The 25,620-nt window shown below is 54.8% G+C and overlaps 5 non-coding genes across 5 annotated transcripts; all 5 read right to left on the bottom strand.

Moving 5' to 3' along the window:
• Window positions 1-4,333: 4,333 nt before the first annotated feature.
• TRNAG-GCC (transfer RNA glycine (anticodon GCC)) lies at window positions 4,334-4,404 on the bottom strand. Its single transcript has one exon. It is a non-coding gene; the product is annotated as a tRNA-Gly (tRNA).
• A 5,622-nt stretch (window positions 4,405-10,026) lies between these two features.
• TRNAG-GCC (transfer RNA glycine (anticodon GCC)) lies at window positions 10,027-10,097 on the bottom strand. The gene has a single exon. It is a non-coding gene; the product is annotated as a tRNA-Gly (tRNA).
• A 5,002-nt stretch (window positions 10,098-15,099) lies between these two features.
• On the bottom strand, window positions 15,100-15,170 carry TRNAG-GCC (transfer RNA glycine (anticodon GCC)). Its single transcript has one exon. It is a non-coding gene; the product is annotated as a tRNA-Gly (tRNA).
• Window positions 15,171-20,165: 4,995 nt separating this feature from the next.
• On the bottom strand, window positions 20,166-20,236 carry TRNAG-GCC (transfer RNA glycine (anticodon GCC)). The gene has a single exon. It is a non-coding gene; the product is annotated as a tRNA-Gly (tRNA).
• Window positions 20,237-25,231: 4,995 nt separating this feature from the next.
• On the bottom strand, window positions 25,232-25,302 carry TRNAG-GCC (transfer RNA glycine (anticodon GCC)). The gene has a single exon. It is a non-coding gene; the product is annotated as a tRNA-Gly (tRNA).
• Between the last annotated feature and the right edge of the window lie 318 nt (window positions 25,303-25,620).

Raw genomic sequence — 25,620 nt, 5'->3', positions numbered from 1 at the left:
GACACCAAAGGAAATGCAAGGAACTGTGTTCTCCAGAGGAGTCACGCTCTTTTGCTGCACTGGAAATACAGCACGACTGGCCTCAGCGAGGAGGAGGAGGAGGAGGAGGAAGTGGGAGTGGGAGTCCTTTCCGCTTTTCTCCATGCAGCCATATGAGGCCTGCAGCAGCCTCATAGCAAATGAATAACCAAGAATTCCTCTTGGCGAGAAAAGGCCCAGGCAGAATTAAGATCTTCAGCAAGTCACTCTTCTAGCGAACCATCTACGAGGATTTCCCCGCTGCGGAGCCGGCTGTCAACACTCAAGAAAGCCATTTGCCAATGGCCCCTTTGCTTCCTGAAAGGACACAGAGCCCCAGACTTCTTGAGAGGACAGGAGAGGCTTGGGAGGGGCAGAGGACAAGGAAACAATCAGAGGGCTTTTCCAGCTTGTCCTGCTTAGCCCATGCATCTGTCTTTTGCTGTCTTTTGCGGTAGAGATACCCATGGGGCATGCCCCTTTGGATGCCAATCAGTTTGTGACACCCGGGACTCCAGAGCCTGGGCGCCTCCACAGCCTCAGTGGAGCCATCAACACACAAAGGGCGCAGAACACAGTCCAAACCGTCAAGGTCCGCTCTTACCAGCCTGCTGGTGGCCCGACTGAACTCTGTGAAAATATAGGCCACCATGCCCCACGCCAAACAGTTCTCCACACCAGAGCGGAACAGCTCCTTCATGAAAGAGAGGATCGCAGCCTTCACCTGCCAGGGAGCGATTGCCAAGGAGGGGAGCGATTAGTCCTTCTCGCCAAAAGCTCAAGGAAAGCTGCCTCTCACCGGTATACACATAAAGTCCCTAGGATCTGTGGAGGGCTGACAAGGAGGCAGAAGATTTCTTAGCTTCTGGTTTCACTGCTGGGCTTCACCGCCAGGCCTCCTCTTTAGCCAATGCAAGAATGCGGCATGCCCCTTCCCCTCGGCAGTCTCTCTCCCGCCTCTTTGCAAGGCTCCACTTAGAGCTCGTCAACCATCACCCGGAAGATGTGCCCAGCTGCTCATTCGGCAGTCCCAGCCACTGGACAAGGCAGTCCCCAAGGCCCCCTCCTCACAGTAGCTCTGCTGCTAGCAGGACAGAGCCGGAAACCTGGGCTAGGTCCAGAATAGCACCCTACTCTCACTTCCTTGCCAGGGTCGACACAGAGGGAAGTGCTTTTGCTGCCACTCACCGCGGTACCATCCCTTCCGCAACCACCTCACCTTACTCCGGTGGTCTCCAAACACAGATCCCACTGCCTTCACAACCAGGCGCATTTTCTCTCTTATTCTCAGAGCTGAAAGAAATACGGATACGCTGCCGCAGAGTGCCCTCTCAACAACAACGTGGTCAAAGGCTCCCTATCCTGCACAACTCGGCGGAAAGCACAGGTCAGAAGTCTGGTGTCAGTAGAAGCAGCAGAAGCTGTGAGCAACTCCGCTTCTACAGGCACAACTATTTTACGGGGACTGCCTCACGCAGACAGACTTAGAGGGATGGGATCTCCCCTGCAATTTGCTGCTGTTTGTGCTTGGAGCCTTCCTGAGCTTAAAACGTCGCCCCTGGGGCAGCCCGGCTTCTAACTCTCCAGGCAGATTCTTCAGCTGCTTCAGTACAGTTCAGCAGAACACAAGTCACCTGGATAACACAACCTTTGTGAGCACTTAGCATCTCTGTGCCTCACCACTGGCGTGACCTTTCTCAGTTGAACCGGGGAGAGGAGCTTGGGCCACGTTTAGTGTGCGTGCAGTCAAGCCCACACCACTCCCCTTACTGTCCTCCAAGTGTTACTTACGGTCACAGCGAACCAAAGATCTGAGCAGGTACAGGGACGTTGTTCTACAAGCCTCGCTCTCCGTCCCTGAAAGGCAAAACCAGCAAGCGCCTCTTTGTGAGAGGCAGGAGAGAGGCCAGCGGAGCAGCCTGAAAGGCAGACTGTCATCTCTCCAGCCGGGAGGCGGTGCAGGGCTTTGCCCCGCATTTGCTCTCTCCACTCCCTTCAGAAAACACTGCTCTTTCTCCTCTAGACAGCCCCAGCCCCGGAGAGAAGGAATCCTGTGAAGGGAGACCCTCAGCTCTTCAGAGCTGACAAGTGGCAGGAAGAAGTTACTAGGGCAGAAGTGAGACCCACCATCCACTTTGTTTGTGCTGGGGCCAATCACCAAACCCTTTCCTCAAGCCTTCCCTTGCCCAAAACTGTTGCCTATGGCACACATCTTGTAGGGAAATAGCTGACTGCCTCGTGATCCTGGAGTCTCCATCTTTGGGGGTGAAATTCAAGTCTTTGGATTACTTTGAGAAAATTGTTAGCAATGAGAACCTAAAAGCAGTGAAGTCCATGGAATCTATCGTTCCTCTTCAATTCCTTGCTCAGCCCCTTCCCAGCCTCATCAGGACAAGCTGTGGGCTTCTCCCATCCCACAGGTGAATGCTGTAACACAAGGCTGCTACATAAAACATAAGTAATGCACTGAAATCAGCTCTCTTTCCACCTGCTGTGTTTTGTGTTGAATACAGCCTGGGTAGTTCCGTCCACAGCCCAAGCAGTACTACTCCACTCTCTCTCTTTCTAGGGCCTGGCATTTTGCACCCTGCTGCCATACAGGATGCCTGCGGGTGTGACACACACGAGCACCCTTCTGAGTAGAGGCTTGGGTGCTCGAAGTCCTCGTGTGCCCCTACTTCTACAGCTACCTGCCCTCTTCCTGGCTTGCTCCCAGGTCCCATGCCTGCCAGAGCCCTGCCCAGGTCCTCCGTCTTCCTCCCCAGAGCATCACCGAGCTTTCTCTGTGGCTCAGGAGGAGCGTCTCAGGGCACAAGGTCTTCCCAGGCAGCTCTTCCTTCACCAGTCGCTAAGAGGAGCCACGTTTTAGAAAGAACAGAAGAGCACTCCCAGTGCTTCCTGGGAGACTTCTTACTTAGACCTCTCTGGCACTTTGTCATCCAAACAAGGGCGATTCCCCTTCCCCCCTCGCTTCTTCCTCAGGTTTTCCTTGGGCAAGGCCCCCCTGAGGGGTCAGCAACACAAAAACCAGAGTCCAAACACCCACAAATGGCCAGAGGCTACTCCTCCAGGCTCTGGAAGATCAATCCCCGCCTTGCCAGAACACAACCCTCCCACATATGCATTCTGGAATCACTTCACCACCTCATGGCGTTCAAGGTCAGGTTAGGATTCACAGCCCTCTCTACCTCCCTTCCCCCATACACATACAGCTCAGACACACTGCAAGGACAGCAGGTCCGCAGGCACCACAACAGCCCTGCCAGAGCCAGGGGCTTGTCAAGAGGCCTCGGCCACAAGCGAGCACTGCACGAGCTTCTGCTCCACAAGCAAGGCTTTATTTTTGTCAGCTGAGTGCACTGGCTCCCTGCTAGCACGGCCTTCTCACCCTTCACTTTCCTGGGGGAGGTGCACTCTGGTGACCTCCGAGCTGGTCTGAACATTTCACAGCTCTGGCCAGTTGTCTCTGAGGACCTGAGCTGCTGCCTGCTGCACACTGGGATGATGGTCTTCCTGCATCAACTGCAGAGCTGAAACAACACAGGCAGATGCATCAACGACTGTCAAAGCCCATGACACACTGGTCTCAACTTCCCTGGCTCTCTGAGCACAGAGCGCATCACTTGAGACAGCTGGAAAGCCTCCCCAGGCCTCACTCCTGCAGGGGGGTGGGGGAAAAGGCCTATGTTCTCAAGAGCTTGACAACTTCCCCCAAGTCTGCTTCCATGCAAAAGGCATTCTTGCTTTAGCAGGAACTAGGCTGGGGATGCAAGAGTTCTGAGTCCACATTCACCTGGGATTAAGCCACTCCCTAGCCAAGGTTTGGGGCAGCACACCAGAGAGAAGGGGCAGCAGAGGGCAGCAGAAGGTGCTGATGTCTTTGCCCAGACTAGGAGGCAGTGGAGTGCAGGATGGGCAGTTGTAACCTACCCGTACTTAGAAGACTCATTTCCTGCGCTCTCAGCCACCAGGCATCTGCGTTCTCCAGGATCACACCTACTCACACCGTGCAAATGTGTACACATCAAGACACTTCCCATGGTAGCCCCGGTTCCCAGGCTAGTCTCTGACGCATCTCCGACATTGGTGATGGGCTTTGGGGATCATCAGTAAACTTGCTGGGCAGGCTCTCTGTCCCTTCACCCATGTCACTGAGGAATAAGTTGAACAAGACTGGACCCCGTAGCAGCCACAGGCTTCCAACTAGACTCTGCACCGCTGAGGAGAGCCCTCCGAGCTCTGCCTTCCGGCCAGCTCTCAATCCACCACACCGTCCACTCCCGTAAGCTGCACTTCCGGAGCTAAATAGGAACGCTGCATTGGCCGGGAATCGAACCCGGGCCTCCCGCGTGGCGGGCGAGAATTCTACCACTGAACCACCAATGCCCCTGCTCCACGCTGCCACTTCCCATCTCTCCTGGCCTTTCTCCTCTACCTCTTCTCGTTCCAGGCCACTGCCCTGATCTTCACTTGAGCCCACCTCTTGCGTTGTAACTCACAAGACGCTCTTTCCCCTCCCCTCTGACATGACCTTCTCGCAGCCTCAGGCTCTGAAGAGCTTCTCAGTGGAGAGGACGAGGGCTAGAAGAAAGCATCCTCAAGGCCAGAAGGAGCACCCGGTGCTCAGACAACTTACTCTCGCCATCCCGCTCGCTGAGATGTCCAGAGAGTGAAGGACTTGCAAGCACAGACTTTGAAGCGTGCTTTCTTCCAGCGCTTCCCTCTCAGATAGGTCTCTTGACTCCTGCAAGACAGACGTTTGCACACACTCCCCTCGGTTCCTCTTTCTTCAGTTGGAGGCTAGGGGTTTCAGGAGGAGAAAGTAGGGGCTTTTGATTTGGGAGCACACGTCACCTGAGAAAAGACAAGAATGGGAAGCCTTAGAGTGTGCTGGCGAGAAGACAGGGGGAAACAGCGTGGCAGATCCCTTGCTGCAGGAAAAGCTACACAGAATGGAGCCACAGAGAGCCACTGCCTGTCTGGATGCACAGCCCAGTCACGGAGATTGTGTATTAAGCACAGGAGGTGCTCCGTGGCACGAGCACTCTTGTGGTGACACCAAAGGAAATGCAAGGAACTGTGTTCTCCAGAGGAGTCACGCTCTTTTGCTGCACTGGAAATACAGCACGACTGGCCTCAGCGAGGAGGAGGAGGAGGAGGAGGAAGTGGGAGTGGGAGTCCTTTCCGCTTTTCTCCATGCAGCCATATGAGGCCTGCAGCAGCCTCATAGCAAATGAATAACCAAGAATTCCTCTTGGCGAGAAAAGGCCCAGGCAGAATTAAGATCTTCAGCAAGTCACTCTTCTAGCGAACCATCTACGAGGATTTCCCCGCTGCGGAGCCGGCTGTCAACACTCAAGAAAGCCATTTGCCAATGGCCCCTTTGCTTCCTGAAAGGACACAGAGCCCCAGACTTCTTGAGAGGACAGGAGAGGCTTGGGAGGGGCAGAGGACAAGGAAACAATCAGAGGGCTTTTCCAGCTTGTCCTGCTTAGCCCATGCATCTGTCTTTTGCTGTCTTTTGCGGTAGAGATACCCATGGGGCATGCCCCTTTGGATGCCAATCAGTTTGTGACACCCGGGACTCCAGAGCCTGGGCGCCTCCACAGCCTCAGTGGAGCCATCAACACACAAAGGGCGCAGAACACAGTCCAAACCGTCAAGGTCCGCTCTTACCAGCCTGCTGGTGGCCCGACTGAACTCTGTGAAAATATAGGCCACCATGCCCCACGCCAAACAGTTCTCCACACCAGAGCGGAACAGCTCCTTCATGAAAGAGAGGATCGCAGCCTTCACCTGCCAGGGAGCGATTGCCAAGGAGGGGAGCGATTAGTCCTTCTCGCCAAAAGCTCAAGGAAAGCTGCCTCTCACCGGTATACACATAAAGTCCCTAGGATCTGTGGAGGGCTGACAAGGAGGCAGAAGATTTCTTAGCTTCTGGTTTCACTGCTGGGCTTCACCGCCAGGCCTCCTCTTTAGCCAATGCAAGAATGCGGCATGCCCCTTCCCCTCGGCAGTCTCTCTCCCGCCTCTTTGCAAGGCTCCACTTAGAGCTCGTCAACCATCACCCGGAAGATGTGCCCAGCTGCTCATTCGGCAGTCCCAGCCACTGGACAAGGCAGTCCCCAAGGCCCCCTCCTCACAGTAGCTCTGCTGCTAGCAGGACAGAGCCGGAAACCTGGGCTAGGTCCAGAATAGCACCCTACTCTCACTTCCTTGCCAGGGTCGACACAGAGGGAAGTGCTTTTGCTGCCACTCACCGCGGTACCATCCCTTCCGCAACCACCTCACCTTACTCCGGTGGTCTCCAAACACAGATCCCACTGCCTTCACAACCAGGCGCATTTTCTCTCTTATTCTCAGAGCTGAAAGAAATACGGATACGCTGCCGCAGAGTGCCCTCTCAACAACAACATGGTCAAAGGCTCCCTATCCTGCACAACTCGGCAGAAAGCACAGGTCAGAAGTCTGGTGTCAGTAGAAGCAGCAGAAGCTGTGAGCAACTCCGCTTCTACAGGCACAACTATTTTACGGGGACTGCCTCACGCAGACAGACTTAGAGGGATGGGATCTCCCCTGCAATTTGCTGCTGTTTGTGCTTGGAGCCTTCCTGAGCTTAAAACGTCGCCCCTGGGGCAGCCCGGCTTCTAACTCTCCAGGCAGATTCTTCAGCTGCTTCAGTACAGTTCAGCAGAACACAAGTCACCTGGATAACACAACCTTTGTGAGCACTTAGCATCTCTGTGCCTCACCACTGGCGTGACCTTTCTCAGTTGAACCGGGGAGAGGAGCTTGGGCCACGTTTAGTGTGCGTGCAGTCAAGCCCACACCACTCCCCTTACTGTCCTCCAAGTGTTACTTACGGTCACAGCGAACCAAAGATCTGAGCAGGTACAGGGACGTTGTTCTACAAGCCTCGCTCTCCGTCCCTGAAAGGCAAAACCAGCAAGCACCTCCTTGTGAGAGGCAGGAGAGACTTTACACAGAAGACAGACACTGGAAATCGGCACTGGTTAGTCAGTCGCACTGCTCACACAGTTCCTCGCGCTCGCTCACCGGAAAGCCCTTCTTGGCACTCCCTGAACTGATGGGATTAGGTTGGAAGTTTCTCATTTAGACTGGCTCCGCACTAGTGTTCCACTTCCAGGGCCTGCTAAGGAAACCTCGTTGTTTGCCTCTGTAGCGGTCAGTGCTACTTCATTGGGACGGAATGGCCTAACGGTCTGATGATAGGCAACATGATCCTCTTCTGCTTTTACGGAGCAATGTCTTCATCCAAGGATTTGGAGGATGAAGGCTGCGGGAACTGACAATTGTGCCAACTCTTTTCCTGAAAGGAATCACCTGAACGGCCAGGGTCGAATTAGTGGTCCAAATGCCTGAGCAAGCCAGCTGAGAGTAGCATGCTTCTGATGGAGATAGGGGAGCCTGTGTCAGGCACACAGGGTTTTACTTTTTGCATGAAGTAGAATTGTTCTGACAGAAGAATCCTTGAGAGAAGCCCACAGATGCTTGTGCGCATGCTTATGAGAGCCCTCGTGCAGAAAGCCGGTGTCAGTGTCCTCTCGCAATGATGGAGGAGAGGCACCCGCTCCAAGGCCAGCGGAGCAGCCTGAAAGGCAGACTGTCATCTCTCCAGCCGGGAGGCGGTGCAGGGCTTTGCCCCGCATTTGCTCTCTCCACTCCCTTCAGAAAACACTGCTCTTTCTCCTCTAGACAGCCCCAGCCCCGGAGAGAAGGAATCCTGTGAAGGGAGACCCTCAGCTCTTCAGAGCTGACAAGTGGCGGGAAGAAGTTACTAGGGCAGAAGTGAGACCCACCATCCACATTGTTTGTGCTGGCGCCAATCACCAAACCCTTTCCTCAAGCCTTCCCTTGCCCAAAACTGTTGCCTATGGCACACATCTTGTAGGGAAATAGCTGACTGCCTCGTGATCCTGGAGTCTCCATCTTTGGGGGTGAAATTCAAGTCTTTGGATTACTTTGAGAAAATTGTTAGCAATGAGAACCTAAAAGCAGTGAAGTCCATGGAATCTATCGTTCCTCTTCAATTCCTTGCTCAGCCCCTTCCCAGCCTCATCAGGACAAGCTGTGGGCTTCTCCCATCCCACAGGTGAATGCTGTAACACAAGGCTGCTACATAAAACATAAGTAATGCACTGAAATCAGCTCTCTTTCCACCTGCTGTGTTTTGTGTTGAATACAGCCTGGGTAGTTCCGTCCACAGCCCAAGCAGTACTACTCCACTCTCTCTCTTTCTAGGGCCTGGCATTTTGCACCCTGCTGCCATACAGGATGCCTGCGGGTGTGACACACACGAGCACCCTTCTGAGTAGAGGCTTGGGTGCTCGAAGTCCTCGTGTGCCCCTACTTCTACAGCTACCTGCCCTCTTCCTGGCTTGCTCCCAGGTCCCATGCCTGCCAGAGCCCTGCCCAGGTCCTCCGTCTTCCTCCCCAGAGCATCTCCGAGCTTTCTCTGTGGCTCAGGAGGAGCGTCTCAGGGCACAAGGTCTTCCCAGGCAGCTCTTCCTTCACCAGTCGCTCAGAGGAGCCACGTTTTAGAAAGAACAGAAGAGCACTCCCAGTGCTTCCTGGGAGACTTCTTACTTAGACCTCTCTGGCACTTTGTCATCCAAACAAGGGCGATTCCCCTTCCCCCCTCGCTTCTTCCTCAGGTTTTCCTTGGGCAAGGCCCCCCTGAGGGGTCAGCAACACAAAAACCAGAGTCCAAACACCCACAAATGGCCAGAGGCTACTCCTCCAGGCTCTGGAAGATCAATCCCCGCCTTGCCAGAACACAACCCTCCCACATATGCATTCTGGAATCACTTCACCACCTCATGGCGTTCAAGGTCAGGTTAGGATTCACAGCCCTCTCTACCTCCCTTCCCCCATACACATACAGCTCAGACACACTGCAAGGACAGCAGGTCCGCAGGCACCACAACAGCCCTGCCGGAGCCAGGGGCTTGTCAAGAGGCCTCGGCCACAAGCGAGCACTGCACGAGCTTCTGCTCCACAAGCAAGGCTTTATTTTTGTCAGCTGAGTGCACTGGCTCCCTGCTAGCACGGCCTTCTCACCCTTCACTTTCCTGGGGGAGGTGCACTCTGGTGACCTCCGAGCTGGTCTGAACATTTCACAGCTCTGGCCAGTTGTCTCTGAGGACCTGAGCTGCTGCCTGCTGCACACTGGGATGATGGTCTTCCTGCATCAACTGCAGAGCTGAAACAACACAGGCAGATGCATCAACGACTGTCAAAGCCCGTGACACACTGGTCTCAACTTCCCTGGCTCTCTGAGCACAGAGCGCATCACTTGAGACAGCTGGAAAGCCTCCCCAGGCCTCACTCCTGCAGGGGGGTGGGGAAAAAGGCCTATGTTCTCAAGAGCTTGACAACTTCCCCCAAGTCTGCTTCCATGCAAAAGGCATTCTTGCTTTAGCAGGAACTAGGCTGGGGATGCAAGAGCTCTGAGTCCACATTCACCTGGGATTAAGCCACTCCCTAGCCAAGGTTTGGGGCAGCACACCAGAGAGAAGGGGCAGCAGAGGGCAGCAGCAGGTGCTGATGTCTTTGCCCAGACTAGGAGGCAGTGGAGTGCAGGATGGGCAGTTGTAACCTACCCGTACTTAGAAGACTCATTTCCTGCGCTCTCAGCCACCAGGCATCTGCGTTCTCCAGGATCACACCTACTCACACCGTGCAAATGTGTACACATCAAGACACTTCCCATGGTAGCCCCGGTTCCCAGGCTAGTCTCTGACGCATCTCCGACATTGGTGATGGGCTTTGGGGATCATCAGTAAACTTGCTGGGCAGGCTCTCTGTCCCTTCACCCATGTCACTGAGGAATAAGTTGAACAAGACTGGACCCCGTAGCAGCCACAGGCTTCCAACTAGACTCTGCACCGCTGAGGAGAGCCCTCCAAGCTCTGCCTTCCGGCCAGCTCTCAATCCACCACACCGTCCACTCCCGTAAGCTGCACTTCCGGAGCTAAATAGGAACGCTGCATTGGCCGGGAATCGAACCCGGGCCTCCCGCGTGGCGGGCGAGAATTCTACCACTGAACCACCAATGCCCCTGCTCCACGCTGCCACTTCCCATCTCTCCTGGCCTTTCTCCTCTACCTCTTCTCGTTCCAGGCCACTGCCCTGATCTTCACTTGAGCCCACCTCTTGCGTTGTAACTCACAAGACGCTCTTTCCCCTCCCCTCTGACATGACCTTCTCGCAGCCTCAGGCTCTGAAGAGCTTCTCAGTGGAGAGGACGAGGGCTAGAAGAAAGCATCCTCAAGGCCAGAAGGAGCACTCGGTGCTCAGACAACTTACTCTCGCCATCCCGCTCGCTGAGATGTCCAGAGAGTGAAGGACTTGCAAGCACAGACTTTGAAGCGTGCTTTCTTCCAGCGCTTCCCTCTCAGATAGGTCTCTTGACTCCTGCAAGACAGACGTTTGCACACACTCCCCTCGGTTCCTCTTTCTTCAGTTGGAGGCTAGGGGTTTCAGGAGGAGAAAGTAGGGGCTTTTGATTTGATTTTTCACACGTCACCTGAGAAAAGACAAGAATGGGAAGCCTTAGAGTGTGCTGGCGAGAAGACAGGGGGAAACAGCGTGGCAGATCCCCTGCTGCAGGAAAAGCTACACAGAATGGAGCCACAGAGAGCCACTGCCTGTCTGGATGCACAGCCCAGTCACGGAGATTGTGTATTAAGCACAGGAGGTGCTCCGTGGCACGAGCACTCTTGTAGTGACACCAAAGGAAATGCAAGGAACTGTGTTCTCCAGAGGAGTCACGCTCTTTTGCTGCACTGGAAATACAGCACGACTGGCCTCAGCGAGGAGGAGGAGGAGGAGGAGGAAGTGGGAGTGGGAGTCCTTTCCGCTTTTCTCCATGCAGCCATATGAGGCCTGCAGCAGCCTCATAGCAAATGAATAACCAAGAATTCCTCTTGGCGAGAAAAGGCCCAGGCAGAATTAAGATCTTCAGCAAGTCACTCTTCTAGCGAACCATCTACGAGGATTTCCCCGCTGCGGAGCCGGCTGTCAACACTCAAGAAAGCCATTTGCCAATGGCCCCTTTGCTTCCTGAAAGGACACAGAGCCCCAGACTTCTTGAGAGGACAGGAGAGGCTTGGGAGGGGCAGAGGACAAGGAAACAATCAGAGGGCTTTTCCAGCTTGTCCTGCTTAGCCCATGCATCTGTCTTTTGCTGTCTTTTGCGGTAGAGATACCCATGGGGCATGCCCCTTTGGATGCCAATCAGTTTGTGACACCAGGGACTCCAGAGCCTGGGCGCCTCCACAGCCTCAGTGGAGCCGTCAACACACAAGGGCGCAGAACACAGTCCAGACCGTCAAGGTCCGCTCTTACCAGCCTGCTGGTGGCCCGACTGAACTCTGTGAAAATATAGGCCACCATGCCCCACGCCAAACAGTTCTCCACACCAGAGCGGAACAGCTCCTTCATGAAAGAGAGGATCGCAGCCTTCACCTGCCAGGGAGCGATTGCCAAGGAGGGGAGCGATTAGTCCTTCTCGCCAAAAGCTCAAGGAAAGCTGCCTCTCACCGGTATACACATAAAGTCCCTAGGATCTGTGGAGGGCTGACAAGGAGGCAGAAGATTTCTTAGCTTCTGGTTTCACTGCTGGGCTTCACCGCCAGGCCTCCTCTTTAGCCAATGCAAGAAAGTGGCATGCCCCTTCCCCTCGGCAGTCTTTCTCCCGCCTCTTTGCAAGGCTCCACTTAGAGCTCATCAAACATCACCCGGAAGATGTGCCCAGCTGCTCATTCGGCAGTCCCAGCCACTGGACAAGGCAGTCCCCAAGGCCCCCTCCTCACAGTAGCTCTGCTGCTAGCAGGACAGAGCCGGAAACCTGGGCTAGGTCCAAAATAGCACCCTACTCTCACTTCCTTGCCAGGGTCGACACAGAGGGAAGTGCTTTTGCTGCCACTCACCGCGGTACCATCCCTTCCGCAACCACCTCACCTTACTCCGGTGGTCTCCAAACACAGATCCCACTGCCTTCACAACCAGGCGCATTTTCTCTCTTATTCTCAGAGCTGAAAGAAATACGGATACGCTGCCGCAGAGTGCCCTCTCAACAACAACGTGGTCAAAGGCTCCCTATCCTGCACAACTCGGCGGAAAGCACAGGTCAGAAGTCTGGTGTCAGTAGAAGCAGCAGAAGCTGTGAGCAACTCCGCTTCTACAGGCACAACTATTTTACGGGGACTGCCTCACGCAGACAGACTTAGAGGGATGGGATCTCCCCTGCAATTTGCTGCTGTTTGTGCTTGGAGCCTTCCTGAGCTTAAAACGTCGCCCCTGGGGCAGCCCGGCTTCTAACTCTCCAGGCAGATTCTTCAGCTGCTTCAGTACAGTTCAGCAGAACACAAGTCACCTGGATAACACAACCTTTGTGAGCACTTAGCATCTCTGTGCCTCACCACTGGCGTGACCTTTCTCAGTTGAACCGGGGAGAGGAGCTTGGGCCACGTTTAGTGTGCGTGCAGTCAAGCCCACACCACTCCCCTTACTGTCCTCCAAGTGTTACTTACGGTCACAGCGAACCAAAGATCTGAGCAGGTACAGGGACGTTGTTCTACAAGCCTCGCTCTCCGTCCCTGAAAGGCAAAACCAGCAAGCGCCTCTTTGTGAGAGGCAGGAGAGAGGCTAGCGGAGCAGCCTGAAAGGCAGACTGTCATCTCTCCAGCCGGGAGGCGGTGCAGGGCTTTGCCCCGCATTTGCTCTCTCCACTCCCTTCAGAAAACACTGCTCTTTCTCCTCTAGACAGCCCCAGCCCCGGAGAGAAGGAATCCTGTGAAGGGAGACCCTCAGCTCTTCAGAGCTGACAAGTGGCAGGAAGAAGTTACTAGGGCAGAAGTGAGACCCACCATCCACTTTGTTTGTGCTGGGGCCAATCACCAAACCCTTTCCTCAAGCCTTCCCTTGCCCAAAACTGTTGCCTATGGCACACATCTTGTAGGGAAATAGCTGACTGCCTCGTGATCCTGGAGTCTCCATCTTTGGGGGTGAAATTCAAGTCTTTGGATTACTTTGAGAAAATTGTTAGCAATGAGAACCTAAAAGCAGTGAAGTCCATGGAATCTATCGTTCCTCTTCAATTCCTTGCTCAGCCCCTTCCCAGCCTCATCAGGACAAGCTGTGGGCTTCTCCCATCCCACAGGTGAATGCTGTAACACAAGGCTGCTACATAAAACATAAGTAATGCACTGAAATCAGCTCTCTTTCCACCTGCTGTGTTTTGTGTTGAATACAGCCTGGGTAGTTCCGTCCACAGCCCAAGCAGTACTACTCCACTCTCTCTCTTTCTAGGGCCTGGCATTTTGCACCCTGCTGCCATACAGGATGCCTGCGGGTGTGACACACACGAGCACCCTTCTGAGTAGAGGCTTGGGTGCTCGAAGTCCTCGTGTGCCCCTACTTCTACAGCTACCTGCCCTCTTCCTGGCTTGCTCCCAGGTCCCATGCCTGCCAGAGCCCTGCCCAGGTCCTCCGTCTTCCTCCCCAGAGCATCTCCGAGCTTTCTCTGTGGCTCAGGAGGAGCGTCTCAGGGCACAAGGTCTTCCCAGGCAGCTCTTCCTTCACCAGTCGCTCAGAGGAGCCACGTTTTAGAAAGAACAGAAGAGCACTCCCAGTGCTTCCTGGGAGACTTCTTACTTAGACCTCTCTGGCACTTTGTCATCCAAACAAGGGCGATTCCCCTTCCCCCCTCGCTTCTTCCTCAGGTTTTCCTTGGGCAAGGCCCCCCTGAGGGGTCAGCAACACAAAAACCAGAGTCCAAACACCCACAAATGGCCAGAGGCTACTCCTCCAGGCTCTGGAAGATCAATCCCCGCCTTGCCAGAACACAACCCTCCCACATATGCATTCTGGAGTCACTTCACCACCTCATGGCGTTCAAGGTCAGGTTAGGATTCACAGCCCTCTCTACCTCCCTTCCCCCATACACATACAGCTCAGACACACTGCAAGGACAGCAGGTCCGCAGGCACCACAACAGCCCTGCCAGAGCCAGGGGCTTGTCAAGAGGCCTCGGCCACAAGCGAGCACTGCACGAGCTTCTGCTCCACAAGCAAGGCTTTATTTTTGTCAGCTGAGTGCACTGGCTCCCTGCTAGCACGGCCTTCTCACCCTTCACTTTCCTGGGGGAGGTGCACTCTGGTGACCTCCGAGCTGGTCTGAACATTTCACAGCTCTGGCCAGTTGTCTCTGAGGACCTGAGCTGCTGCCTGCTGCACACTGGGATGATGGTCTTCCTGCATCAACTGCAGAGCTGAAACAACACAGGCAGATGCATCAACGACTGTCAAAGCCCGTGACACACTGGTCTCAACTTCCCTGGCTCTCTGAGCACAGAGCGCATCACTTGAGACAGCTGGAAAGCCTCCCCAGGCCTCACTCCTGCAGGGGGGTGGGGGAAAAGGCCTATGTTCTCAAGAGCTTGACAACTTCCCCCAAGTCTGCTTCCATGCAAAAGGCATTCTTGCTTTAGCAGGAACTAGGCTGGGGATGCAAGAGTTCTGAGTCCACATTCACCTGGGATTAAGCCACTCCCTAGCCAAGGTTTGGGGCAGCACACCAGAGAGAAGGGGCAGCAGAGGGCAGCAGAAGGTGCTGATGTCTTTGCCCAGACTAGGAGGCAGTGGAGTGCAGGATGGGCAGTTGTAACCTACCCGTACTTAGAAGACTCATTTCCTGCGCTCTCAGCCACCAGGCATCTGCGTTCTCCAGGATCACACCTACTCACACCGTGCAAATGTGTACACATCAAGACACTTCCCATGGTAGCCCCGGTTCCCAGGCTAGTCTCTGACGCATCTCCGACATTGGTGATGGGCTTTGGGGATCATCAGTAAACTTGCTGGGCAGGCTCTCTGTCCCTTCACCCATGTCACTGAGGAATAAGTTGAACAAGACTGGACCCCGTAGCTGCCACAGGCTTCCAACTTGACTCTGCACCGCTGAGGAGAGCCCTCCGAGCTCTGCCTTCCGGCCAGCTCTCAATCCACCACACCGTCCACTCCCGTAAGCTGCACTTCCGGAGCTAAATAGGAACGCTGCATTGGCCGGGAATCGAACCCGGGCCTCCCGCGTGGCGGGCGAGAATTCTACCACTGAACCACCAATGCCCCTGCTCCACGCTGCCACTTCCCATCTCTCCTGGCCTTTCTCCTCTACCTCTTCTCGTTCCAGGCCACTGCCCTGATCTTCACTTGAGCCCACCTCTTGCGTTGTAACTCACAAGACGCTCTTTCCCCTCCCCTCTGACATGACCTTCTCGCAGCCTCAGGCTCTGAAGAGCTTCTCAGTGGAGAGGACGAGGGCTAGAAGAAAGCATCCTCAAGGCCAGAAGGAGCACCCGGTGCTCAGACAACTTACTCTCGCCATCCCGCTCGCTGAGATGTCCAGAGAGTGAAGGACTTGCAAGCACAGACTTTGAAGCGTGCTTTCTTCCAGCGCTTCCCTCTCAGATAGGTCTCTTGACTCCTGCAAGACAGACGTTTGCACACACTCCCCTCGGTTCCTCTTTCTTCAGTTGGAGGCTAGGGGTTTCAGGAGGAGAAAGTAGGGGCTTTTGATTTGGGAGCACACGTCACCTGAGAAAAGACAAGAATGGGAAGCCTTAGAGTGTGCTGGCGAGAAGACAGGGGGAAACAGCGTGGCAGATCCCTTGCTGCAGGAAAAGCTACACAGAATGGAGCCACAGAGAGCCACTGCCTGTCTGGATGCACAGCCCAGTCACGGAGATTGTGTATTAAGCACAGGAGGTGCTCCGTGGCACGAGCACTCTTGTAGTGACACCAAAGGAAATGCAAGGAACTGTGTTCTCCAGAGGAGTCACGCTCTTTTGCTGCACTGGAAATATAGCACGACTGGCCTCAGCGAGGAGGAGGAGGAGGAAGTGGGAGTGGGAGTCCTTTCCGCTTTTCTCCATGCAGCCATATGAGGCCTGCAGCAGCCTCATAGCAAATGAATAACCAAGAATTCCTCTTGGCGAGAAAAGGCCCAGGCAGAATTAAGATCTTCAGCAAGTCACTCTTCTAGCGAACCATCTACGAGGATTTCCCCGCTGCGGAGCCGGCTGTCAACACTCAAGAAAGCCATTTGCCAATGGCCCCTTTGCTTCCTGAAAGGACACAGAGCCCCAGACTTCTTGAGAGGACAGGAGAGGCTTGGGAGGGGCAGAGGACAAGGAAACAATCAGAGGGCTTTTCCAGCTTGTCCTGCTTAGCCCATGCATCTGTCTTTTGCTGTCTTTTGCGGTAGAGATACCCATGGGGCATGCCCCTTTGGATGCCAATCAGTTTGTGACACCCGGGACTCCAGAGCCTGGGCGCCTCCACAGCCTCAGTGGAGCCGTCAACACACAAAGGGCGCAGAACACAGTCCAAACCGTCAAGGTCCGCTCTTACCAGCCTGCTGGTGGCCCGACTGAACTCTGTGAAAATATAGGCCACCATGCCCCACGCCAAACAGTTCTCCACACCAGAGCGGAACAGCTCCTTCATGAAAGAGAGGATCGCAGCCTTCACCTGCCAGGGAGCGATTGCCAAGGAGGGGAGCGATTAGTCCTTCTCGCCAAAAGCTCAAGGAAAGCTGCCTCTCACCGGTATACACATAAAGTCCCTAGGATCTGTGGAGGGCTGACAAGGAGGCAGAAGATTTCTTAGCTTCTGGTTTCACTGCTGGGCTTCACCACCAGGCCTCCTCTTTAGCCAATGCAAGAATGCGGCATGCCCCTTCCCCTCGGCAGTCTCTCTCCCGCCTCTTTGCAAGGCTCCACTTAGAGCTCGTCAACCATCACCCGGAAGATGTGCCCAGCTGCTCATTCGGCAGTCCCAGCCACTGGACAAGGCAGTCCCCAAGGCCCCCTCCTCACAGTAGCTCTGCTGCTAGCAGGACAGAGCCGGAAACCTGGGCTAGGTCCAGAATAGCACCCTACTCTCACTTCCTTGCCAGGGTCGACACAGAGGGAAGTGCTTTTGCTGCCACTCACCGCGGTACCATCCCTTCCGCAACCACCTCACCTTACTCCGGTGGTCTCCAAACACAGATCCCACTGCCTTCACAACCAGGCGCATTTTCTCTCTTATTCTCAGAGCTGAAAGAAATACGGATACGCTGCCGCAGAGTGCCCTCTCAACAACAACGTGGTCAAAGGCTCCCTATCCTGCACAACTCGGCGGAAAGCACAGGTCAGAAGTCTGGTGTCAGTAGAAGCAGCAGAAGCTGTGAGCAACTCCGCTTCTACAGGCACAACTATTTTACGGGGACTGCCTCACGCAGACAGACTTAGAGGGATGGGATCTCCCCTGCAATTTGCTGCTGTTTGTGCTTGGAGCCTTCCTGAGCTTAAAACGTCGCCCCTGGGGCAGCCCGGCTTCTAACTCTCCAGGCAGATTCTTCAGCTGCTTCAGTACAGTTCAGCAGAACACAAGTCACCTGGATAACACAACCTTTGTGAGCACTTAGCATCTCTGTGCCTCACCACTGGCGTGACCTTTCTCAGTTGAACCGGGGAGAGGAGCTTGGGCCACGTTTAGTGTGCGTGCAGTCAAGCCCACACCACTCCCCTTACTGTCCTCCAAGTGTTACTTACGGTCACAGCGAACCAAAGATCTGAGCAGGTACAGGGACGTTGTTCTACAAGCCTCGCTCTCCGTCCCTGAAAGGCAAAACCAGCAAGCGCCTCTTTGTGAGAGGCAGGAGAGAGGCCAGCGGAGCAGCCTGAAAGGCAGACTGTCATCTCTCCAGCCGGGAGGCGGTGCAGGGCTTTGCCCCGCATTTGCTCTCTCCACTCCCTTCAGAAAACACTGCTCTTTCTCCTCTAGACAGCCCCAGCCCCGGAGAGAAGGAATCCTGTGAAGGGAGACCCTCAGCTCTTCAGAGCTGACAAGTGGCAGGAAGAAGTTACTAGGGCAGAAGTGAGACCCACCATCCACATTGTTTGTGCTGGCGCCAATCACCAAACCCTTTCCTCAAGCCTTCCCTTGCCCAAAACTGTTGCCTATGGCACACATCTTGTAGGGAAATAGCTGACTGCCTCGTGATCCTGGAGTCTCCATCTTTGGGGGTGAAATTCAAGTCTTTGGATTACTTTGAGAAAATTGTTAGCAATGAGAACCTAAAAGCAGTGAAGTCCATGGAATCTATCGTTCCTCTTCAATTCCTTGCTCAGCCCCTTCCCAGCCTCATCAGGACAAGCTGTGGGCTTCTCCCATCCCACAGGTGAATGCTGTAACACAAGGCTGCTACATAAAACATAAGTAATGCACTGAAATCAGCTCTCTTTCCACCTGCTGTGTTTTGTGTTGAATACAGCCTGGGTAGTTCCGTCCACAGCCCAAGCAGTACTACTCCACTCTCTCTCTTTCTAGGGCCTGGCATTTTGCACCCTGCTGCCATACAGGATGCCTGCGGGTGTGACACACACGAGCACCCTTCTGAGTAGAGGCTTGGGTGCTCGAAGTCCTCGTGTGCCCCTACTTCTACAGCTACCTGCCCTCTTCCTGGCTTGCTCCCAGGTCCCATGCCTGCCAGAGCCCTGCCCAGGTCCTCCGTCTTCCTCCCCAGAGCATCACCGAGCTTTCTCTGTGGCTCAGGAGGAGCGTCTCAGGGCACAAGGTCTTCCCAGGCAGCTCTTCCTTCACCAGTCGCTAAGAGGAGCCACGTTTTAGAAAGAACAGAAGAGCACTCCCAGTGCTTCCTGGGAGACTTCTTACTTAGACCTCTCTGGCACTTTGTCATCCAAACAAGGGCGATTCCCCTTCCCCCCTCGCTTCTTCCTCAGGTTTTCCTTGGGCAAGGCCCCCCTGAGGGGTCAGCAACACAAAAACCAGAGTCCAAACACCCACAAATGGCCAGAGGCTACTCCTCCAGGCTCTGGAAGATCAATCCCCGCCTTGCCAGAACACAACCCTCCCACATATGCATTCTGGAATCACTTCACCACCTCATGGCGTTCAAGGTCAGGTTAGGATTCACAGCCCTCTCTACCTCCCTTCCCCCATACACATACAGCTCAGACACACTGCAAGGACAGCAGGTCCGCAGGCACCACAACAGCCCTGCCAGAGCCAGGGGCTTGTCAAGAGGCCTCGGCCACAAGCGAGCACTGCACGAGCTTCTGCTCCACAAGCAAGGCTTTATTTTTGTCAGCTGAGTGCACTGGCTCCCTGCTAGCACGGCCTTCTCACCCTTCACTTTCCTGGGGGAGGTGCACTCTGGTGACCTCCGAGCTGGTCTGAACATTTCACAGCTCTGGCCAGTTGTCTCTGAGGACCTGAGCTGCTGCCTGCTGCACACTGGGATGATGGTCTTCCTGCATCAACTGCAGAGCTGAAACAACACAGGCAGATGCATCAACGACTGTCAAAGCCCGTGACACACTGGTCTCAACTTCCCTGGCTCTCTGAGCACAGAGCGCATCACTTGAGACAGCTGGAAAGCCTCCCCAGGCCTCACTCCTGCAGGGGGGTGGGGAAAAAGGCCTATGTTCTCAAGAGCTTGACAACTTCCCCCAAGTCTGCTTCCATGCAAAAGGCATTCTTGCTTTAGCAGGAACTAGGCTGGGGATGCAAGAGCTCTGAGTCCACATTCACCTGGGATTAAGCCACTCCCTAGCCAAGGTTTGGGGCAGCACACCAGAGAGAAGGGGCAGCAGAGGGCAGCAGAAGGTGCTGATGTCTTTGCCCAGACTAGGAGGCAGTGGAGTGCAGGATGGGCAGTTGTAACCTACCCGTACTTAGAAGACTCATTTCCTGCGCTCTCAGCCACCAGGCATCTGCGTTCTCCAGGATCACACCTACTCACACCGTGCAAATGTGTACACATCAAGACACTTCCCATGGTAGCCCCGGTTCCCAGGCTAGTCTCTGACGCATCTCCGACATTGGTGATGGGCTTTGGGGATCATCAGTAAACTTGCTGGGCAGGCTCTCTGTCCCTTCACCCATGTCACTGAGGAATAAGTTGAACAAGACTGGACCCCGTAGCAGCCACAGGCTTCCAACTAGACTCTGCACCGCTGAGGAGAGCCCTCCGAGCTCTGCCTTCCGGCCAGCTCTCAATCCACCACACCGTCCACTCCCGTAAGCTGCACTTCCGGAGCTAAATAGGAACGCTGCATTGGCCGGGAATCGAACCCGGGCCTCCCGCGTGGCGGGCGAGAATTCTACCACTGAACCACCAATGCCCCTGCTCCACGCTGCCACTTCCCATCTCTCCTGGCCTTTCTCCTCTACCTCTTCTCGTTCCAGGCCACTGCCCTGATCTTCACTTGAGCCCACCTCTTGCGTTGTAACTCACAAGACGCTCTTTCCCCTCCCCTCTGACATGACCTTCTCGCAGCCTCAGGCTCTGAAGAGCTTCTCAGTGGAGAGGACGAGGGCTAGAAGAAAGCATCCTCAAGGCCAGAAGGAGCACCCGGTGCTCAGACAACTTACTCTCGCCATCCCGCTCGCTGAGATGTCCAGAGAGTGAAGGACTTGCAAGCACAGACTTTGAAGCGTGCTTTCTTCCAGCGCTTCCCTCTCAGATAGGTCTCTTGACTCCTGCAAGACAGACGTTTGCACACACTCCCCTCGGTTCCTCTTTCTTCAGTTGGAGGCTAGGGGTTTCAGGAGGAGAAAGTAGGGGCTTTTGATTTGGGAGCACACGTCACCTGAGAAAAGACAAGAATGGGAAGCCTTAGAGTGTGCTGGCGAGAAGACAGGGGGAAACAGCGTGGCAGATCCCCTGCTGCAGGAAAAGCTACACAGAATGGAGCCACAGAGAGCCACTGCCTGTCTGGATGCACAGCCCAGTCACGGAGATTGTGTATTAAGCACAGGAGGTGCTCCGTGGCACGAGCACTCTTGTAGTGACACCAAAGGAAATGCAAGGAACTGTGTTCTCCAGAGGAGTCACGCTCTTTTGCTGCACTGGAAATATAGCACGACTGGCCTCAGCGAGGAGGAGGAGGAGGAAGTGGGAGTGGGAGTCCTTTCCGCTTTTCTCCATGCAGCCATATGAGGCCTGCAGCAGCCTCATAGCAAATGAATAACCAAGAATTCCTCTTGGCGAGAAAAGGCCCAGGCAGAATTAAGATCTTCAGCAAGTCACTCTTCTAGCGAACCATCTACGAGGATTTCCCCGCTGCGGAGCCGGCTGTCAACACTCAAGAAAGCCATTTGCCAATGGCCCCTTTGCTTCCTGAAAGGACACAGAGCCCCAGACTTCTTGAGAGGACAGGAGAGGCTTGGGAGGGGCAGAGGACAAGGAAACAATCAGAGGGCTTTTCCAGCTTGTCCTGCTTAGCCCATGCATCTGTCTTTTGCTGTCTTTTGCGGTAGAGATACCCATGGGGCATGCCCCTTTGGATGCCAATCAGTTTGTGACACCCGGGACTCCAGAGCCTGGGCGCCTCCACAGCCTCAGTGGAGCCGTCAACACACAAAGGGCGCAGAACACAGTCCAAACCGTCAAGGTCCGCTCTTACCAGCCTGCTGGTGGCCCGACTGAACTCTGTGAAAATATAGGCCACCATGCCCCACGCCAAACAGTTCTCCACACCAGAGCGGAACAGCTCCTTCATGAAAGAGAGGATCGCAGCCTTCACCTGCCAGGGAGCGATTGCCAAGGAGGGGAGCGATTAGTCCTTCTCGCCAAAAGCTCAAGGAAAGCTGCCTCTCACCGGTATACACATAAAGTCCCTAGGATCTGTGGAGGGCTGACAAGGAGGCAGAAGATTTCTTAGCTTCTGGTTTCACTGCTGGGCTTCACCACCAGGCCTCCTCTTTAGCCAATGCAAGAATGCGGCATGCCCCTTCCCCTCGGCAGTCTCTCTCCCGCCTCTTTGCAAGGCTCCACTTAGAGCTCGTCAACCATCACCCGGAAGATGTGCCCAGCTGCTCATTCGGCAGTCCCAGCCACTGGACAAGGCAGTCCCCAAGGCCCCCTCCTCACAGTAGCTCTGCTGCTAGCAGGACAGAGCCGGAAACCTGGGCTAGGTCCAGAATAGCACCCTACTCTCACTTCCTTGCCAGGGTCGACACAGAGGGAAGTGCTTTTGCTGCCACTCACCGCGGTACCATCCCTTCCGCAACCACCTCACCTTACTCCGGTGGTCTCCAAACACAGATCCCACTGCCTTCACAACCAGGCGCATTTTCTCTCTTATTCTCAGAGCTGAAAGAAATACGGATACGCTGCCGCAGAGTGCCCTCTCAACAACAACGTGGTCAAAGGCTCCCTATCCTGCACAACTCGGCGGAAAGCACAGGTCAGAAGTCTGGTGTCAGTAGAAGCAGCAGAAGCTGTGAGCAACTCCGCTTCTACAGGCACAACTATTTTACGGGGACTGCCTCACGCAGACAGACTTAGAGGGATGGGATCTCCCCTGCAATTTGCTGCTGTTTGTGCTTGGAGCCTTCCTGAGCTTAAAACGTCGCCCCTGGGGCAGCCCGGCTTCTAACTCTCCAGGCAGATTCTTCAGCTGCTTCAGTACAGTTCAGCAGAACACAAGTCACCTGGATAACACAACCTTTGTGAGCACTTAGCATCTCTGTGCCTCACCACTGGCGTGACCTTTCTCAGTTGAACCGGGGAGAGGAGCTTGGGCCACGTTTAGTGTGCGTGCAGTCAAGCCCACACCACTCCCCTTACTGTCCTCCAAGTGTTACTTACGGTCACAGCGAACCAAAGATCTGAGCAGGTACAGGGACGTTGTTCTACAAGCCTCGCTCTCCGTCCCTGAAAGGCAAAACCAGCAAGCGCCTCTTTGTGAGAGGCAGGAGAGAGGCCAGCGGAGCAGCCTGAAAGGCAGACTGTCATCTCTCCAGCCGGGAGGCGGTGCAGGGCTTTGCCCCGCATTTGCTCTCTCCACTCCCTTCAGAAAACACTGCTCTTTCTCCTCTAGACAGCCCCAGCCCCGGAGAGAAGGAATCCTGTGAAGGGAGACCCTCAGCTCTTCAGAGCTGACAAGTGGCAGGAAGAAGTTACTAGGGCAGAAGTGAGACCCACCATCCACATTGTTTGTGCTGGCGCCAATCACCAAACCCTTTCCTCAAGCCTTCCCTTGCCCAAAACTGTTGCCTATGGCACACATCTTGTAGGGAAATAGCTGACTGCCTCGTGATCCTGGAGTCTCCATCTTTGGGGGTGAAATTCAAGTCTTTGGATTACTTTGAGAAAATTGTTAGCAATGAGAACCTAAAAGCAGTGAAGTCCATGGAATCTATCGTTCCTCTTCAATTCCTTGCTCAGCCCCTTCCCAGCCTCATCAGGACAAGCTGTGGGCTTCTCCCATCCCACAGGTGAATGCTGTAACACAAGGCTGCTACATAAAACATAAGTAATGCACTGAAATCAGCTCTCTTTCCACCTGCTGTGTTTTGTGTTGAATACAGCCTGGGTAGTTCCGTCCACAGCCCAAGCAGTACTACTCCACTCTCTCTCTTTCTAGGGCCTGGCATTTTGCACCCTGCTGCCATACAGGATGCCTGCGGGTGTGACACACACGAGCACCCTTCTGAGTAGAGGCTTGGGTGCTCGAAGTCCTCGTGTGCCCCTACTTCTACAGCTACCTGCCCTCTTCCTGGCTTGCTCCCAGGTCCCATGCCTGCCAGAGCCCTGCCCAGGTCCTCCGTCTTCCTCCCCAGAGCATCACCGAGCTTTCTCTGTGGCTCAGGAGGAGCGTCTCAGGGCACAAGGTCTTCCCAGGCAGCTCTTCCTTCACCAGTCGCTAAGAGGAGCCACGTTTTAGAAAGAACAGAAGAGCACTCCCAGTGCTTCCTGGGAGACTTCTTACTTAGACCTCTCTGGCACTTTGTCATCCAAACAAGGGCGATTCCCCTTCCCCCCTCGCTTCTTCCTCAGGTTTTCCTTGGGCAAGGCCCCCCTGAGGGGTCAGCAACACAAAAACCAGAGTCCAAACACCCACAAATGGCCAGAGGCTACTCCTCCAGGCTCTGGAAGATCAATCCCCGCCTTGCCAGAACACAACCCTCCCACATATGCATTCTGGAATCACTTCACCACCTCATGGCGTTCAAGGTCAGGTTAGGATTCACAGCCCTCTCTACCTCCCTTCCCCCATACACATACAGCTCAGACACACTGCAAGGACAGCAGGTCCGCAGGCACCACAACAGCCCTGCCAGAGCCAGGGGCTTGTCAAGAGGCCTCGGCCACAAGCGAGCACTGCACGAGCTTCTGCTCCACAAGCAAGGCTTTATTTTTGTCAGCTGAGTGCACTGGCTCCCTGCTAGCACGGCCTTCTCACCCTTCACTTTCCTGGGGGAGGTGCACTCTGGTGACCTCCGAGCTGGTCTGAACATTTCACAGCTCTGGCCAGTTGTCTCTGAGGACCTGAGCTGCTGCCTGCTGCACACTGGGATGATGGTCTTCCTGCATCAACTGCAGAGCTGAAACAACACAGGCAGATGCATCAACGACTGTCAAAGCCCGTGACACACTGGTCTCAACTTCCCTGGCTCTCTGAGCACAGAGCGCATCACTTGAGACAGCTGGAAAGCCTCCCCAGGCCTCACTCCTGCAGGGGGGTGGGGAAAAAGGCCTATGTTCTCAAGAGCTTGACAACTTCCCCCAAGTCTGCTTCCATGCAAAAGGCATTCTTGCTTTAGCAGGAACTAGGCTGGGGATGCAAGAGCTCTGAGTCCACATTCACCTGGGATTAAGCCACTCCCTAGCCAAGGTTTGGGGCAGCACACCAGAGAGAAGGGGCAGAAGAGGGCAGCAGAAGGTGCTGATGTCTTTGCCCAGACTAGGAGGCAGTGGAGTGCAGGATGGGCAGTTGTAACCTACCCGTACTTAGAAGACTCATTTCCTGCGCTCTCAGCCACCAGGCATCTGCGTTCTCCAGGATCACACCTACTCACACCGTGCAAATGTGTACACATCAAGACACTTCCCATGGTAGCCCCGGTTCCCAGGCTAGTCTCTGACGCATCTCCGACATTGGTGATGGGCTTTGGGGATCATCAGTAAACTTGCTGGGCAGGCTCTCTGTCCCTTCACCCATGTCACTGAGGAATAAGTTGAACAAGACTGGACCCCGTAGCAGCCACAGGCTTCCAACTAGACTCTGCACCGCTGAGGAGAGCCCTCCGAGCTCTGCCTTCCGGCCAGCTCTCAATCCACCACACCGTCCACTCCCGTAAGCTGCACTTCCGGAGCTAAATAGGAACGCTGCATTGGCCGGGAATCGAACCCGGGCCTCCCGCGTGGCGGGCGAGAATTCTACCACTGAACCACCAATGCCCCTGCTCCACGCTGCCACTTCCCATCTCTCCTGGCCTTTCTCCTCTACCTCTTCTCGTTCCAGGCCACTGCCCTGATCTTCACTTGAGCCCACCTCTTGCGTTGTAACTCACAAGACGCTCTTTCCCCTCCCCTCTGACATGACCTTCTCGCAGCCTCAGGCTCTGAAGAGCTTCTCAGTGGAGAGGACGAGGGCTAGAAGAAAGCATCCTCAAGGCCAGAAGGAGCACCCGGTGCTCAGACAACTTACTCTCGCCATCCCGCTCGCTGAGATGTCCAGAGAGTGAAGGACTTGCAAGCACAGACTTTGAAGCGTGC

Source organism: Rhea pennata, chromosome 1, assembly GCF_028389875.1.
Source record: "Rhea pennata isolate bPtePen1 chromosome 1, bPtePen1.pri, whole genome shotgun sequence".
Taxonomy (NCBI): domain Eukaryota; kingdom Metazoa; phylum Chordata; class Aves; order Rheiformes; family Rheidae; genus Rhea; species Rhea pennata.
This window is presented reverse-complemented; position numbering and strand designations above follow the sequence as displayed.